Below are 18,344 nucleotides of genomic sequence, written 5' to 3'. Positions count from 1 at the left end.
TTCTCTAGGGTCCCACGTAAGCCAGATGCACATGGTGGCACATGCGTTTGGAGTTCGTTTGCAGTGGCTAAAGGCCCTGGCGTGCCCATTTTCACTCTCTCTATCTCCCTATCTCTTCCTCTAATAAATAAATAAATGAAAATTCAAAAAAAAAAAAAAAAGACTGAACAGGGCTGGAGAGATGGATTAGCAGTTAAGGCATTTGCCTGCAAAGTAGAGCGACTTGGATTCGATGCCCTAGTACCCACGTATAGCCAAATGCACAAGGGGGCGCATGCATCTGGAGTTTGTTTGCAGTGGCTGGAGGCCCTGGCGCATGCATTCTCTCCCTCTGTCTCTCTCCTGTCTATCTCTCTGCTTGCAAATGAATCAATAACTTTAAAAAGAAGACTGAACAGAGGAGCAGCCCAGAGCACAGGGTCCGATGGAGTCTGGGGTGTGGCGGTGGGGGGAAACACACCAAATTATCAACTTAATGATGACTGGATGCCATCACCCTCAGCAACAACCCGACTGGCTGGGTGGCAAGCTGCGTGGGTCCTTTTTCCCAAAGTGGAAAAATGTCTTCTTGCCTGTAATCACCTGGTTGGTGTGAGGAGCTGGGAGTTCGCCATCCTCTTCCAAGAGAAGGAAACCACCATGGGGAGAAATTCTGTCAGGCTTTCAGACTTAGGACTGCAGTCACCTTAGCCTTGCCTGGAGGCCATGGCACCTGTATCGTCTCTTGTACCAGACATGCGCGGGAGGCGGCAGGAGGCCATGAGCTGTCTGGAGACCCACCAGGCTTTCCAGAAGAGACCTCGCCGTGCCCTGCTCAGTTGATTCTAGAACAGCCATGGGATTTTTACCTTTGGCAGAATCCAAGAGCCCTGTCTGAGCCGCTTTGGATTTCTAATGCCAACAACTTCCTAACCTAACTCACCAAGCATTTTCTAAACCCAGCTGACAAATGGCTGGCTGATTTATTCATGGAGGTTAATGCGCTCATATCTCGGGATCTACAGACGTCATTGGGCATGCTCCAGTTGACCTCAATTGTGGTCCAGTCCAGTGGCTGCCTCCGGGGCACCCTGTCCACTCTCTCAGCTAAACGAGGGTGCTATGGTGACGGAGTGGGGAAGAGCTTGGCTTCCTGCATAGACAGCTCCCCTACTTCATCCTGGCATGAATACACCGACAGACAACCATTTTGGGACACATCCTCAAACACCCCAGCAGGGGAAACAAATATTTCTGGGTCTGTTTGTTCTGTTCTCATGAGCAGGGCTCTTTTTAAATTTAATTTTATTTTTGGTTTATTGGTTGTTTGAGGTAGGGTCTCACTCTGGTCCAGGCTGACCTGGAATTCACTGCATAGACTCAGGGTGGCCTCAAACTCACGGCGATCCTCCCACCTCTGCCTCCCGAGTGCTGGGATTAAAGGCGTGCGCCCTCATGCCCGGCTTCATTGCTGTTTTGACCAGCTCAGGACTTTCACGGTAAGCAACATGGTGGCCCATGCCGACTCTGAGAATTGGCATTGGAAGGGACAACATTTTATTGTGGATTGGAGCATAGAATTTGTAAGGAAGTACTGACATATTTCCGTTTCTCCAATGCCCAGTCATTTGTGCTTTTTTTTTTTTATTTTTTAAAGAATGGGCACGCCAGGGCCTCTAACCACTGTAAATGTACTCCAGACTCATGCACCACATTGTGCATCTAGCTCACGTGGGTCTTGGAGAATTGAACCTGGGTCCTAGGGCTTTGCAGGTGAGTGCCTTCCTTAATCACTCATCCATCTCTCCAGCCCTGAACTTTGGATTTATTTATTTTGTTTTATTTTTATATATTTATTTGAGAGCAACAGACAGATAGATAGAGAAAGAAAGAGAGAGAGAGAATGGGCCCACCACGGCCTCCAGCCACTGCAAACGAACTCCAGACATGTGCGCCCCCTTGTGCATCTGGCTTACGTGGGTCCTGGGGAGTCAAAACTGGGTCCTTTGGCTTTGAAGGCAAATGCCTTGAGCACTGAGCCATCGCTCCAGCCCTGTACTTTTTTTTTTTTTTTGATTTTTTGTTTTGAGAACATTATTTTTTGCCTGATGGCTAGGAGACATATTGTTATTGAAATTATTATGGCTTTTATTTTCATGGGATCACAAAATAAATTACCCTTCACGCCAAGTTTGTTTCTAAAAGCTGGAAGAAGAGAGAAGAATCTTCCCTAAGTTCTCGGGCTCTTTTCTTTCCATTAAGTTCTTTTTAGTATGATACATGGTCAAGATGAGGCTTTAGGACTAGGGAGGTGATTTTTCTTTATTAGTTATGTGCACAGTGTGTACACAGCCATGTTGGTACCATTGTCAACCTCCCCCGTCCTCCCCCCTCCGCAGGGACCCTCCTCCCTGGGGAATGTGGGTGGTGCATTGCGTGGTTAGCAATCAGTTATGGGTAAGAGGCAATGTCTCTGTGCATAATGTCCCAACGTGTGGCTCGGACATTCTTTCCGCCCCGTCTTCCGCAAATTTCCTTGAGCCATGTTGAGTTCGTTTTAGGTCTGCTTCAGTGATGAGGTCTTGGGAGCCTCTGTGTCTCTGGATCTCTGGTTTGGTAGTGTTGTGCCACGACCCCTGACCAGGAGCCAAGACCCCCGGTCACCCAGGAATCACCTAGAGGACCGCCACAGAAGCCGAGACACTCGAATGTAAAAGCAACAGGTTTCTTTTAATGTCAAGCTTAAGCAGGGACTCAATCCACACAGACCGACGCAGCGGGAGTGGGAAGAGAGCCTCGACCTTCTAAAAGTAGGGGTTTATAAAGGAAAAGAGTGGGAAGGGGGCAAAAGGGTTGCATCACATAGCATCTTTTAAAATGATTGGTTCCAAGAAGGCGCGCACGGGAACATTTCTAGTTGCTCATCTTTGGTCAGCAGACTGCTTGCAGACCCTATCTTTTGCAAGGGGCCGGAGGCCCCCAGAGCTAAGTATTTCTGGAATGTCTGTTGAGCAAGCGAGCATGAGTTTCAGAAGCAAAGGTCGGCCCTTTAATCAGTTAGTTCCTTATCTGAGCCGAGCCCGGGATCCTCCTTTGCTCACAATGGTTTGTCCTACAATGGCAGTGTCATTGTTTAATTAGTTACGTGTTATTTCTTTCTGGTCTCTCAGTAGGAGTTGAGTGTTCTCTGTGTCTCTCTCCTTCACCCTTGTGCTGGTAAGACTGGGGAGTTTTTGTATCTCATTATGTTCATTTTTATTTGTTTTTCTTAAAATATTTTTATTTATTTATTTGAGAGAAAGGGGGAGAGAGAGAGAGGGCACACCAGAGCATCTAGCCACCACAAATAAGCTCCAGATACAAGCACCATCTTCTCCATCTGGCTTACGTGGGCCCTGGGGAATCGAACCTAGGTCCTTTGGCTTCATAGGCAAATGCCTTAACTACTAAGCCATGTTTTCAGCCCATGTTCACTCTTTTTTGGGGACTATGCATTGAGCACACAGTGACAGAGGGTCTTGGTGAATGCTGAGTGGAGAATGTGATAAGGTTCGTGGTGACCAAGTCTCTCAGTGCTGGGATGGAAGATGATCAGGGCCAGATGGCCCGGGATCAAGAAATAACTTCAGAGCTGGAGAGATGGCTTACTGGTTACGGTGTTTGTCTCCAAAGCCTAAGGACCCACATTCAATTCCCCAGTGTTCACCTAAGTCAGATGTGCAAGGATGCTGGAGGCCGTGGCACACCCATTCTCTCGATCTGCCTCCTTCTCTCTCTCTCTCTCTTTCTCAAATAAATACATAATAATGTGTTTTAAAAAAAAGAAATAACTTGAAGTGGAGGGATGCTTAGTGGTTAAGGCACTTGCCTGCAAAGCCAAAGGACCCAGGTTCGATTCCTTAGGACCCACGTTAGTCAGATGCACAAGGGTGCACACATGTCTGGAGTTCATTTTTGCAATGGCTGGAGGCCCCGGTGCACCCATTCTCTCTCGCTCTCTCTCTCCCCCTCTTTCTCTGTCCAGTAAATAAATAAATAAATAAAATATTGAAAAAAAGAAATAACTTTATTAGCGAGTAACCTTAACCTTGATGTATAATTTTCTGAGTACCAGCTTATTACCTGGGCAGTGGAGATAGGAAGAGTTATTTTGAAAGGTTTGGAGAAGGTTCAAGACCTACCAAGCAGGGGGCCCGAGCCCTGGGAGCTATGACACATTAACCACATATAAGTTGTGTGGTTCCTGGGCTTAAATTGGATCAAATGGTTCTTGAAACAAGACGGTGTAAGTCTGGAGCATCATTTAAACAAATCCTTCTCACTGATTTTCCTCCTAAGGGGATTGAGCCGGTACTCTGCCTGGCTAAATTTTCAAGACCTGGGCTTGTTACAAAGACCCGTGACTCAGAGCTCAGCAGGTCCCTCACACTGGCCTGCCGGGCTCCACTTAATTTTGGTGACAGGCCTGCAGAGGCTTGGGGCCGAGGGCACTGCGGGGCAGGATTTGCAGGTCTCTAGAAAGAGAGGTGGTTCTGCATTTGGGGATACTATTCTAATTTTTAACGTTTTCTTTATAGCGTGTGCAGTGTTTATCTCAGCCTTCTATGTGCGTGGACCCCTCAATGCAGCAGCCCAGTGAGACAACACCACCCCCAGTTTATGGATGAGGAAATGGAGCAGAGAGAGCCTTAACCACCTCGGAGCAGAAGCACCATGGGGTAGGTCAGTAGTCCTGTGTGGGACTATCTATCTGACTGCAAAGGCTTCTGTTAGCTCAGGATGCTGCCCCATCTCTGGGGGTCCCTGGGTTGACAGGGCAGCAAGAGCTTAGGATCAAAAATGGTGTTGTTAAGGCTGGAGAGATAGCTCGGTGGTTGAAGGCACTTATTTGCAAAACCTGATGGCCTGGGTCCAATTCCTTAGTACCCACATAAAGTTAGATGCACAAAGAGTGGCATATGCATCTAGAGTTTGTTTGCAGTGCCAGGAGGCCCTGGCACACCCATGCTTTATGTCTGCCTCTCTCTCTCTCAATTTATAATTAAATAAAAGTATTTTCTTCCTTCCTCCCTCCCTCCCTCCCTCCCTCCCTCCCTCCCTCCCTCCCTCCCTCCCTCCCTCTCTCCCTCCCTTCCTTCCTTCCTTCCTCCCTCCGTTCCTTCCTCCCTCCGTTCCTTCCTTTCTTTCTTTTTTATATTTTTTGGTTTTTCAAGGTAGGGACTCACTCTAGTTCAGGCTGACCTGCAATTCACTATGTGCTGTCAGGGGGCCTGGAACTCTCGATGAATCCTCCAATCTCTGCCTCCTGAGTGCTGGTTAATCCCAGGCATGTGCCACTATACCCGGCTTTTTAAAAGGTATTATTATTTTTTTTTAATGATGGCATTCAACCTGGCCTTGGGGGTGTCCTCCCCTTGCTAGAGGGAGGAGAGGCACAGTATTGGGGTTTGGTGACTTCCATGTTGTAAAACGGATGGGATAGACCCAACGTCACTCCCAAACTGACAATGCTCTATGCTAACTGAGCAGGGTTTAGCTGGCTGATATAGTGTGGGCTCCTGGTATTGTTGCTCCACAGTCTACCCATTAAAGGCGCAACTGGCCTTTTACATTCATTTTTTCCTGGATAACTACACCCAGCGTGTGTGTGTGTGTGTGTGTGTGTGTGTGTGTGTGTGAGAGAGAGAGAGAGAGAGAGAGGGGGGGGGAGAGAGAGGAAAGGAAGGAAGGGTATGGGGGGAAAGCTAAATGAGGTCCGGGGTTCAGTCCAGTGGCACGGATCTGAGGATTTGAACGTCTCCACCCACCCAGTGGCATCTCGTAAATCTTTACATTGCATTTCATTGAACGTGTCAGAAATGCATCTGTGCTTGCAAATAATCGCTGCCATTGAAGGGGATCTGCCCGGCCATATCCATTTGAGCTCAAAATAACCCCCATAACCCAAGACTAAATCAGTGAGTGGACAGTCGGTGCCAAGCATAATCTCAGGCAACATTTAACTAGGTTCAATGTTTATTTCCCTGCCTTGAGTCACTTTGAAATGACCCGGGCTCTGTTCAGACAGGACCAGCTCCCCGTTTTTATAGTGTTCTTGGAATCCTTCCAGGAGCACGGGGGCTCAGATGTCAGGGAGTTCCAGAAAAGAAAAAGAGATCCCTCACAGATTTCACAATATCAGGCACCCTCCTGGCATTTTGCAACACGCAGGCCTTTGGACTGAAGATGGGGCATTTTGTGAGAGATCTGCGCACCCTTAAGCAGCATTGTTCCTGTTCAACTGTAAATCCTACCTTAACTATTGGGAACGAGGTGAATAAAATTAACCGGGTAACAGCTTACACAAGTAAACTCTCCGAATCTACAGGGAGGAAAAGAGGCAGACCATTCACCATTTTGTGTTTTCTTTTCAACCGCATGACATGTCCCCAGCCATTACAGAGGCCACATTTGGGAAGCTTCAAGTCACCTACCACGGCAGATAACACTCTGGCAAGTTTGATGATGGATTTAGAGACACAGCGCGTAAGTCACAAGCAGTCCTCAAGCTTTTTTTTTTAATCTCAAATGCTCAATCGATAGAAAACCCAACCAATTTTAGTGTAAACCAGAGATAAATCTTAGGGTGGCAGGACTGACTTATAACTCCCTTTTAAAGGGGTATTGAGCTGACACTGGCTGACCTCACAGTCGGCAATGACATTTATTATGACAGTGTGACTTAGTTAAGGGAAATGATTGATATCTGCCCTTCAAATGAAGCCTTTCCCTTTCTCTCTCTCTCAAACTATATATATATATATATATATATATATATATATATATATATATATATATATATATATATATACATATTTTTTTTTTTAGTTGGGGAAATGACTCAAGGTCCTTACTTAGAAAATCAGAATTTTCACTTGTATTTTCCTTCTTCTGTACATGGCTAGTCTTTATTCAACCTAACAGCAGGAACTCTGGGCTCTGTGGGGCCTAAATTCCTACTCTGAGAGTATCGTTTATTAGCTGTCGAGTGAATGTGTGGGCATTATCTGAGGTGCAGTTTCCTTATCTATGGAGTTTTGGAGGCTAGAGTGAAATAATGTATTTAAAGCAATTTGTAAAGTATCCAGGCATATATTCAAGAAGTGCTGTGCATACAATTGTTACAGCAATAATATGTATTCATTACTTTTATTGCTTAAGTTGTTTTGGCTCCTGACTCAGTCTTTCATAAACCATCATGCTATTAGCAGAGGTCATAATAGGAACGGCAATGTCTATTAGAGAAGTTTTGTGTTACTACATACTGGCTGCAGCACTGTGTTCCAAGTTTTTTTAAAAAATAATTTATTCATTTACTATTTGAGAGAAAGAGAAAGATAGAATGGATGTGCCAGGGCCTCTAGCCATGGCAAACAAACTCGAGATAGACATGTCACCTTGTGCATCTGATTTATGTGGGTCCTGGGAAATCAAACCTAGGTCCTTAGGCTTCTTGTGTTCCAGGCTTTAAACGTATTTTCTCATTGAATTTCCAAAATCCTCCAAAGTAAATGATAATATAGCCCACTTTTTAGAATTCAGCAAACTGAGGGTCAGGTGAATGAATAAGATTGCTCAAGATTATGCACAAGGTACAAACAGAAAGTGACCTCCTTACTCAAGTGATGCAGATTGTTGCTTTTTGTCCTGCTATGTGCTCAGAGGAACAGAAAACTTCTAACAAATTCAGAGAAAGTCACTTTATCTCTTTGGACCTTGGTCTTTTCATCTGTTATGAAAAATAAATTGTAATAAAAGGGATATTTTTGGAGTCCAGAATTTTAAAGGTTTATTTTTATTTATTTATTTGGCAGACATAAAGAGGGATAGGGAGAGAGAGAACAGGAGCACCAGGACCTTCAGCCACTGCAAACTAACTGCACACGCGTGCGCCCCCTTGTGTAGCTGGCTCACATGGGTCCTGGGGAATCGAACCTGGGTCCTTCGGCCTTGCAGGCAAATGCTATAACTGCTAAACCATCCCTCCAGCCCACGGATTAAAGCATTTTATTAATGTCTTTTGTTACTTGTTTTTATTTATTTATTTGAGAGTGACAGAGAGAGAAAGAGGCAGATAGATAGAGAATGGGTTTGCCAGGGCCTCCAGCCTCTGCAAACAAACTCCAGATGCATGCACCCCCTTGTGCATCTGGCTAATGTGGGTCCTGGGGAATCGAGCCTCGAACCGGGGTCCTTAGGCTTCACAGGCAAGCGCTTAACCGCTAAGCCATCTCTCCAGCCTCAGATTCCAGAATTGAAATGGAGTTGGTTCTTGAGAGACACAAGCTTGGGAAGTGTGTACATAGAATTAGATAAATGTGTGGGGTCCGTGTACACTGATAGCGTGTTCTGCGCAATCACCCCCTCCAGGGAGGCATGCCTTGACATCGTCCCATTCCTCAGCTCTGTCTCTGCCTTGTCCTTTGTAACTGCTGGGCGGGAAGCTGTCTTCTCCCGCAGAGTCCTCATCTGCCGCGTTCCTGGTTTGTGTTGCGTGAGCGGCACAGTTTTTAATGTGGATCAATCTTGATTTCCTACTCCTCACCTTGATCCTTCTGAGACACTGAAAAACAGCTCCCCTTTTTTCCCCCCTGATTCTAAAAATAAGTTTTCCTGCCATTCCAGGAATAATGTTGTGACTAAAAAGTTATTTACTTTTGGTCTTCACACTTCAGCATAGACAGGGGAAAAAAAGCCCATTCTGATGCTCACTGTTGGTGTAAGGTTAAGATGTTTAAAATATTTCACATTCTGGCCACAAGGTAAGCAGTGGCCGCATATAGTCTGTTTTGAGGCTTGGCTTCCGGGGTGCAGGTGGTGGGAAGGGCTAGGATGAAGTGGCGGAGGGATGGAAGGGGTTAAAGGAATCAGAGGGTATCTGCATCTCACCGTTTGGCTAGAGCCAGGACTAGGGACTTGCTGGTGGCTTGCTGCTGCAGCCCTGTGCCACAATAGACCCAGTGCCCTGGCCCTGAGCGCCTTCCTTCTCTTTTTATTTAAAGAAAAAAGACTTATTTTGTTTATTAGAGACAGAGAGGGAGAGAGAGAAGGGGCACACCAGGGCCTCCAGCCACTGCAAGCGAACTCCAGACGCGTGCACCACCATCTGCATCTGGCTTATGTGACATCTGGAGAATTGAACCTGGGTCCTTAGGCTTCACAGACATGCGCCCTAACCGCTAAGCCATCTTTTCAGCCCCTCCTTCCTCCTCTAGAACTGTACTTTGCTGGGCTGGATTCCCCTACTCACTGTCTGCCTTAGGAGCTGAAAGGGAATGGAGCCTGTATATGTAAAGTTAGCTCTTCAAAAGGAGTTAGGCCATTGCCACATTTTGACCTTCTACTTCGGTGATGTTCAGGCTGAAGAAAAACTCGAGACCAAAAAGAAATGTTTTACCCAGGGCTGGCGAGATGGCTTAGCAGTTAATGTGCTTGTCTGTGAAGCCTAAGGACCCAGGTTTGATTCCCCATTACCCACATAGGCCAGATGCATAGGGTGGCACATGTATCTGGATGTGTCTGCAATGGCTTAGAGGCCCTGGGGCACCCATTTTTTTCTCTCTATCCCAGCGCTTTGGAGGCAGAGGTAGGAGGATCTCTGTGAGTTCAAGGCCAGCCTGAGACTACAGAGTGAATTCCAGGTTAGCCTGGGCTAGAGGGAAGCACTACCTTGAAAAACCAAAATAAGGACAATAATAATATTTAAAAACAACAACAAAAAAAATCCAATGACCTTCAGTTTTTAGGCCCAGCACCTTTTCCTGTGTTTATGTCGACACTAATCTCTCAGGAGAATCACTGGAATCACTCCAATCATTGGATCGCATCGCTGGTTGTTGTTGGGAGGGGCATTAGAATTAATTAACAATGAATCGACTTTCCTCACCAGTTATATGGCAGGATTAGAAAACGTAAGTAAATGTGTTTGCTTTCACTAGCATGTATAGACAGAGAACATGGCGTCAGGGCTCAGTAGCCTCACAGAGGCTCCTGATCCATATGCTCTACCAGTATGAACACAAACCCAACTGGATGGGACATTCTGCAGAGGTGAGGGTGTGGGCAGGAGCTGGTGGTTTATGGTGTGTTGCAATACCACTTAGCAGTAACCAAAAAAACTCTGCAATTCATTAGCCTCGGCTCTGACCGTTTGTACCAACCATTAAAAAGTCAGTGGAAAGGCACTGATAATGGGACTTTTTTTTTCCCCCATGGGAGGGTCATTAAACAAGATTTGCTGTCCTTTAAATATATTATTTACCCAACTATGACCTGGCTTCTCAGGGAAAATGTACAAAGGAAATTTTTTTTTAAAAGAAGTCCGTTTCCTGGGCTGGAGAGATGGCTTAGCGGTTAAGCGCTTGCCTGTGAAGCCTAAGGACCCCGGTTCAAGGCTCGGTTCCCCAGGTCCCACGTTAGCCAGATGCACAAAGGGGCGCACGCGTCTGGAGTTCGTTTGCAGAGGCTGGAAGCCCTGGCGCGCCCATTCTCTCTCTCCCTCTATCTGTCTTTCTCTCTCTGTCTGTCACTCTCAAATAAATAAATAAATAAAAAATTTAAAAAAAAAAAGTCCGTTTCCTTTAAGATCTTCCTAAAACCTTGCAATTGATGTCTTGTCATAGATTTTAGGAAATCTCTCTTTTTAGGGGTTTGAAAATCTGCTCCCTAAAATTAACTGCTGGTTTTTATGTAAGTTCAAAACAGAATTCATTGTGGTTCTTTAAAAACTCTTATGTCTTTAAACAAAGGCCTAATGAAAATAGAACTTTCTGGATGTTTTCCTTCAGGCAACACAGCCTGTTTGTTTAAGGCTCATTAGCACTCAGCAGCTCTTTCTACCCCAGCAGCAGCCCCAGAAGGACACTGTATTTCTGGTTTCATTCAGAGCCACCCATGGAAAGTGCCCAGTTGTGTCTTCCCTCATCCTGCTGCTGAAAATTGTACTAAGAGCTCCATAAAGGTGTAAGATACCTTCACCACCACACAGAGCCTGAATTCCTGCCCAGATCTCCAGAACTGATGTTCCGATATGTGCTTAAGAGCAGCTCACATGGGCTGGAGAGATGGCTTAGCAGTTAAGGCGCTTGCCTGCGAAGCCTAAGGAAGGAAGGACCCAGGTTCGATTCCCCAGGACCCATGTAAGCCAGCTGCACAAGGTGGCACATGTGTCTGGAGTTTGTTTGCAGTGGCTAGAGGTCTTGAAGTGCCCATTTTTATTTTCTCTCTCTCTTTCTCTCTTCCCAATAAATAAATAAATAAATATTTTTTTAAAAAGCACATGTCACATGGCTCTTTGGGCCACCCTATGCAACACTCACACCATCCTATTAGGCTTCAGGGGCCATAACTAGCCTACTGCCTGCTTTATGTGATTTGGCTCCACAACAGAAGATGAACTTCCAAATTCATGTGTGATCTAGCTAGCTGAGTTCAGCGTGGCCCAATGGGGCCCAGACAGTTGCACATGGGTGTGTGTTACTTCCCTCATTCCTAAAGGAAGGAGGGACCGTCATGAATCACTACTGGTGGCAGCCCTTAACGACAATGTCAGGTCACAGTTGACCTGGTTATGGTGTCCTGCCTCCAGCAAGATTCGTTATTTTGTGGGAGGAGAAATCACATCACAGAGCAAACTGGGATCCATCCATTTACACAGTCATGCCAACACAGAGCGAAGATGCTCTTTGGAGAAGGCGCTGTGAAGCCCCCATGAACCTGGACCTGTGCATGAAGAGGTACGCCATTACTGGTCCTACGCGTGAGTCAATTCTGCATGCCAGGGCATTCTGGAGAAGATGGTATGTATGTATGCTGTGGTGTGGAGAAGTTTATGGAAAACTTCCTGAAGGGTGATTTGTGAGCAAGGGTGAGGTTCATAAAATGAGCACCCTGATGTAATAATCACACAGGGGTTGGAGAGATGGCTTAGTGGTTAAGGCGCTTGTCTGCCAAGCCCAAGGACCCAGGTTCAGTTTCCCAGAACCCACGTAAGCAAGATGCACAAGGTGACACATGCATCTGGAACTTGTTTGTGGTGGCTAGAGACCCTGGCATACCTATTCTCTCTCTATCTGCCTCTCTCTCTTTCATAAATAAATAAAATATCAAAAAAATAATAATCACAGTGAATAATTCATTTCCAAGATGAAGAGTTTGGTGGATGTAATTTAATCACAGAGGACATAGCTTTTCAGGACATAGCCTGGGATTCCCCAGCCGCACCCCCCCCCCACAGGCTCCTGGTTGTTTTCAAGGATTATAATATATCATTTTGTTCCCTGGTATCCAGTGTGCCCTCCTATTGGGCTTTGTCTCGTTTATGATCAAAGCCAAAAGATCAGATTACAACGTTGCCCACTCGGATGCCTGTCTACCTCTTGTTAATTCTATATATAGGAATGCCCTGGTCGTTGTTGTCTGCCTGGGTCACAGACGTCTATTAGGATGAAAGTTCTCACTGTAGATGCCCCCCAGGACGGTTGACCTACTTTTGACCTGTTCCCTACATATTGATGTCACTGTTCCACAACCACAGTCCCTGTGCACCGAGAACTAACAAGTGTGTGACATCAGAAGGGGCCCTTCTCCCAGAGTTCAGGCAGAAATCCAAGTGATGTCGCTTTGTAAACCTAGGAAGCCTTCTGTAGTCTGGGAGGGATTCTGACAGCCTCACTGTTTGACTTCACTGAAAACCAAAAGGCACTGACAACTATCCCAAGCGGGAAGCTAAGGTCTCCTCTAGTAGAGATGGCTTAGCGGTTAAGGCACTTGCCTGAGAAGCCAAAGGACCCAGGTTCGATTCCCCAGGACCCATGTAAACCAGCTGCACAAGGTGGCGCATGTGTCTGGAGTTTGTTTGCAAAGGCTAAAAGCCTTGGTGTGCCCATTCTCTCCTTCTCTCTCTCTGCCTCTTTCTTTCTCTCTGTCAAATAAAAATAAATTTAAGGGCTGGAGAGATGGCTTAGCGGTTAAGCGCTTGCCTGTGAAGCCTAAGGACCCCGGTTCGAGGCTCCGTTCCCCAGGTCCCACGTTAGCCAGATGCACAAGGGGGCGCACGCGTCTGCAGTTCGTTTGCAGAGGCTGGAAGCCCTGGCGCGCCCATTCTCTCTCTCTCCCTCTATCTGTCTTTCTCTCTGTGTCTGTCGCTCTCAAATAAATAAATAAAAAATGAACAAAAAAAAAAATTAAAAAAAAATAAATTTAAAAAGGGGAAAAAAATATTACTTTTGGTTTCGGTGGGCTTGAGCTTCTTGTTTCCCAACTTCCCTAATGTTGCACACAGCAAGCGAGGAAAGGCAATGGCTGGAGGGATGGCCTTGCAAAAAGGCCAGGAGGGACAGCAAGACAGTGTAGCAATAAGGAAAAGGACATAGGACCAGACATGGCCCAGGGACAGATACACAGATTCCAGAAGTAGGAAAAGTCAGGTCTGGTGGGTATCCTATCATTCTGTTGAACTAAGTTTCCTAATTTTGAGTTGACATGGACACGATAATTTTTGTGATAAGAAAGGACTTCACGAGGGCTGGCCAGATGGCTTCGTGGTTAAGGCACTTGCCTGCAAAGCCAAAGGACCCAGGTTTGATTCCATAGGACCCACATAAGCCAGATGCACAAGGGGGTGCATGCATCTGGAGTTCGTTTGCAGCAACTGGACGTCCTGGCGCACCCATTCTCTCTCTCTTTCTCTCTGTCTCAGCGTCTCTCTCACTCAAGTAAATAAACAAACACAGAAAGGCCCCTCTGAAGTCACTTGATAAGTCACTACTACAGTGTGGTCCTCATTGATGAGAATAGAGGTGGGCATCATTTAGTCCTTTTTTCTTAGAGGAGAACGGCACAGTTCAGTGGTAAGCAGCAGATGGCACGTCTGAAACCTACTTCTTGACTGCTTCTGGAGCTTTCTGTGACTGAAAATGATTCACTCTTTCATCTTTAAAACTGGGCTGGTGGCTTTCACAGCAACTTCAGGGTGAAACTCTCATGAGGTGGAGGTTTGACAATAGAGAGAAGCTGGGTGTGCTGGAAATGACTAGAATCCCAACAGTTGGGAGGCGGGTAGGCAGGAGGAATGCAAGATCAAGGCCAGCCTGGTATTCGTCATATGTGAGACCCTGTCTTACAAACAACAACAAGCACGCCACTACCAACAACAAACTAGTAAAAATGACCCCCCAGAGTTTTTTTTGCTTGTAAATTATTTGTTTTTATATATCTTATTGATTTATTTGAGAGAGAGAGAGCGAGGAAGAGTGATAGAGAGAGAGAAAGAGAGAGAGAGAGAGAAAGCAGCAGATAGACTAAGAGAGAATGAGTGTGCCAGGGCTGCTAGCCACTGCAAATGAACTCCAGACCCACATGACATCTTGTGCATCTGGCTGACGTGGGTACTGACAAATCGAACCTGGGTCCTTAGGCTTCACAGGCAAGTTCCTTAACCTCTAAGCCATCCCTCCAGCCCTATTGTTTTAATACTTTTTTAATTGATATATGATATATATTTATACGAGGCTGGGGAAAGGAAACTCAAGCCATCAAAGAAATTTCAGGTGGGCTGGAGAGATGGCCTAGCGGTTAAGCGCTTGCCTGTGAAGCCTAAGGACCCCAGTTCGAGGCTTGATTCCCCAGGACCCACGTTAGCCAGATGCACAAGGGGGCACATGCATCTGGAGTTCGTTTGCAGTGGCTGGAGGCCCTGGCATGCCCATTCTCTCTCTCTCTCTCTCTCTCTCTGTCTGTCTGTCACTTTCAAACAAATAAATAAAAATAAACCAAAATTTAAAAAAAAAGAAATTTCAGGTGACATAGTTTAGAGATTAAGGCACTTTTGGTTTTTGTCACATAGTTGGGGAGTCTGAGATATGGCAAGGTAAATTACGGTGGCTGAAGGTCTGTATCAAGGGCAATGCTGGGATCGATATGAAGCTCTTTTGCATCCTGAGATGCTGTTTTATCCATTAGCTAGTGACACTGTCATTAAATTTGTCTGGAATCCAAAGTAGTTGACCCCCCCTTTAACTTTTAGACATCTTCTGGATTTGATTTATAACATGTTGGACTCTTCTCTTGACACTGCATTTGAAATTATTCTTTGGCTACAGCTCTGCAGGTTTATTAGCACAGTCGCCTCCTAATAGCAGGTCAACTAGAAAGACTTTCACTTGGCCCTGGTTCTCAGTGATCTAACCGAGCTATTGAAAGCTTAGCCAGGGAGCCCAGCCACGTGTGAAGTTCTACCCCAGAGCTGATTGGCTGATGGAATCTTGGATCCTCGGGGAACAATGATCGCCACATCTCACGGGGACGCTACGATATGATGCGTCGGGCTTCATCTGCCCTTGCTCTGCCCTGAAGGTTTAGAGAATTCTAGTGAATTTAAACAACATGATTGAACTGGCTATACGAGGCGCTCTCTAAATACCCCCGCCATGCTCCGCAGCATGGAGAGATTGTTCTTCCTAAGTCCTAGGGGAAATCTGAAGAAAGACATGCGCCCCTTCATTCCATGCCCATCCACAAATTGCTGGCGTGGATGGAACGTGACCACGCGCTGTCCAGAAAGCCTTTAAGGATCTTCTCGATCGTTCGTGTTCAGTCCTTTGGGCTTCCTCGCGGTACCCTAGGTGAATCTGGTATATCCTTTCGTCTTTCGTCTTCTTTGTTCCTCACTACACGAATGAATTCCATCCCCTAGTGAATGGAGACCACATCTTCTCTGAGTGTCAACTGTGCGTTCTCTCCAGCATGACGCAAGGAATTCGTAGGTACCTAGGATTTGCGGACGGATCTAGAATGAAGGCACATGATTTAGGCAAATGGTCTCGTCTCCTGACACCTTTGCTCACGTACAGAAAAGTGAGCAGAGGAAGGAATGCTAACAGTAACATGTGACGAATGTTACTGATGTTTCCACAGTGGTCAACAGTGCTTTGATGCTGTTAAACACACCTGCCCAGGTGGGGTTGGAGGGAGGGTCCCCAGACAGTCAAACAGGAAAGCAAGGTTTCAAAGCATCAGGGGAGGCAGTATTTTGGGGACAGTGGGCCTGTGAGGACAGAGGGGACTGTGTGGACCTGTGAGGCATGGGAGATGAGGGCATTGGGCAAAGTCTTTGCCCGTCTTCTCTCTCAGTGCCCTCCCCGCTCCCCACCACCGTGTACGGGTCTGGTCTGTTTTCTTCCATCTGTAGGCCAATAGGAGAGCTGTGCAATGGGCATTTTAATATTTTATTACTTATTTTATTGTTTATTTATTTATTAGAGACAGAGAGAGGGAGATAGAGAGAGAGAGAGGGAGACTGAGAATGGCCCTGGCGTGCCTCCAGCCACTGCAAACGAACTCCAGACGCATGTGCCACCATGCACACCTGGCTTAAGTAGGACCTAGAGAATCGAACCTGGGTCCTTAGGCTTCACAGGCGTGTGCCTTAACTGCTAAGCCATCCCTCTAGCCCTGTTTATTTATTTATTTATTTATGAGAGAGAGAAAGACAGACAGGGAGAGAGAATGGGTGCGCCAGGCGTTCTAGCCACTGCAGAGGAACTCCAGATGCATGCACCACCTTGTGCATCTGGGTTACATAGGTTCTGTGGAATCGAACCTGGGTCCTCAGGCTTTGTAGGCAAATGCCTTAATTGATAGGCCATCTCTTCGGCCCCCTGCAATGGGTTTTTGAAAACTTCCTACAAACATTTCTGTCTGACCTCAGCAGGAAAGGGCTACAAGAGGACCTCTTGTCCACGACAGGCAATCTGGTGGTTATGGATCCAGCATCTTTTTGCTACATCCTTGTTGCTGAGACAGTTAGGCATATTAACAGAGAAAATCTAGAACTTTCTGGTGGATGACTCCTCTTCATTCAGAAGTCCCGGTAAAGTTCTACTCATTCACCCCATGGAAATTGTTGGATATTCTTTTTGGAAAAAAACATATTTTATTTATTTGAGACAGAGAAAGAGGGAGAGAGAGAGAGAGAGAGAGAGAGAGAGAGAGAGAGAGAGAGAGAGAGAGAGAGAGAGAGAAGAGAGAAAGAGAGGGTGTCCCAGGGCCTCCAGCCATTGCAAACGAACTCCAGATGCATGTGCCCTCTTGTGCATCTGGCTTACGTGGCTCCTGGAGAATCGAACCGGGATCCTTTGGCTTTACAGGTAAACACCTTAACTGCTAAGCCATCTCTCCAGCCCCGCTGGGTGTTCTTAACACCAGAAAATCACTCCCTTCCCGTACCCTTAAAGAGACTCCATGAGTATCATACTGTTTGCCAGTGTATTTTCAGCTCAGCTTCAAAAGCAATTGTCTTTTTCTGCCCCCAGCTGTTTCTTGCTAATCACATAGGAGGGTAAGTTTTCTACCCCCCCACAGAAAAACCAAAAGGCATTAACTGCCTCCATTACCATTCACAGGCCTCTGTAGCTGAATGGGAAGTTGGCTGCTGAAGCCAAATTGCTATTTTTGAAAGAATGACTATGTGTCCTTTGAGGATTTTGAAAGTGTCTTTCTTGATAGCCTTACGGAGAGAGAAGGGACGGGATGTTTCCCATTTAAATCGGCATGGAGCTCACTTCAAATGCATCTCTGAAGGGGGGGGGCTGGTAGGACTTCCTTCCTGGGTTTAACAGAACGGTAGTGGCATTCGCTCAGGCCCCAGAGTCCACTTTCAGCAGCCCCTGCCCCTCTTGTATTTTGCTTTTAAAATGGCTGTAAGGTAAAATTTGGCATTGGCGTTGTGAGTTCATCATCACAGAGGCTGCAGGATCCATTCCCTGCAAACCTGTCATCCACTGGTTACTGGAGAGAGCGAGCCATTGTGTGCAGAGACATTGTTTTACCTGGCTTCCTTTCCCACTGGCTCATCCCGTGCAGAGGAAACTAGGATGTCTTTTACCTACTGACCTCTGTAGGGTGAGGCAGAGGTGTCCAAAACAACGTAGGGGATTTTCTTTACTGATTTTAAATCAGTTTACGAGCTAATACTACTTAATTTATTGCTTCTATTAAAAAAATAATCGTTTCCGTTGCAGCATTACCTTCGGGCACAATGGCAAAGAATAAACATTTTATAACAAATAAGATGTTAAATAGCAACGGTGACTCAGCTGATTTTTTAAAAGGAGGAAATGATGCTTTCGGTTTCCCGTGGGGAGAGGGTAATAGAAGTGAAGAGTTCCCAAACTTCATGTCGATTTGAGAAGCAACCAATTCTGCAGTATTGTCAAAAAAGGGAGCGAGGTATGGTGGTGCACGCCTTTAATCCCAGCACTTGGAAGGCACAGGTAGGAGGATTGCTGTGAGTTCGAGGCCACCCTGAGACTCCATAGTGAATTCCA

At 46.1% G+C, this 18,344-nt stretch overlaps 1 long non-coding RNA gene across 2 annotated transcripts in view; it reads left to right on the top strand.

The window, feature by feature from the left end:
* Positions 1 to 18,344, top strand: part of LOC123456254 — a 56,792-nt gene that overhangs the window by 20,811 nt on the left and 17,637 nt on the right. For both annotated transcript variants that reach the window (XR_006634418.1, XR_006634417.1), the window contains exon 2: positions 4,557 to 4,697. This is a non-coding gene — a long non-coding RNA (uncharacterized LOC123456254). The remainder of the gene's footprint in view (positions 1 to 4,556; positions 4,698 to 18,344) is intronic.

The sequence above is a fragment of the Jaculus jaculus genome, chromosome 20, assembly GCF_020740685.1.
Source record: "Jaculus jaculus isolate mJacJac1 chromosome 20, mJacJac1.mat.Y.cur, whole genome shotgun sequence".
Lineage (NCBI taxonomy): Eukaryota > Metazoa > Chordata > Mammalia > Rodentia > Dipodidae > Jaculus > Jaculus jaculus.
Note: the sequence above shows the minus strand (reverse complement) of the source record. Positions and strands in the feature narration are given on the sequence as shown.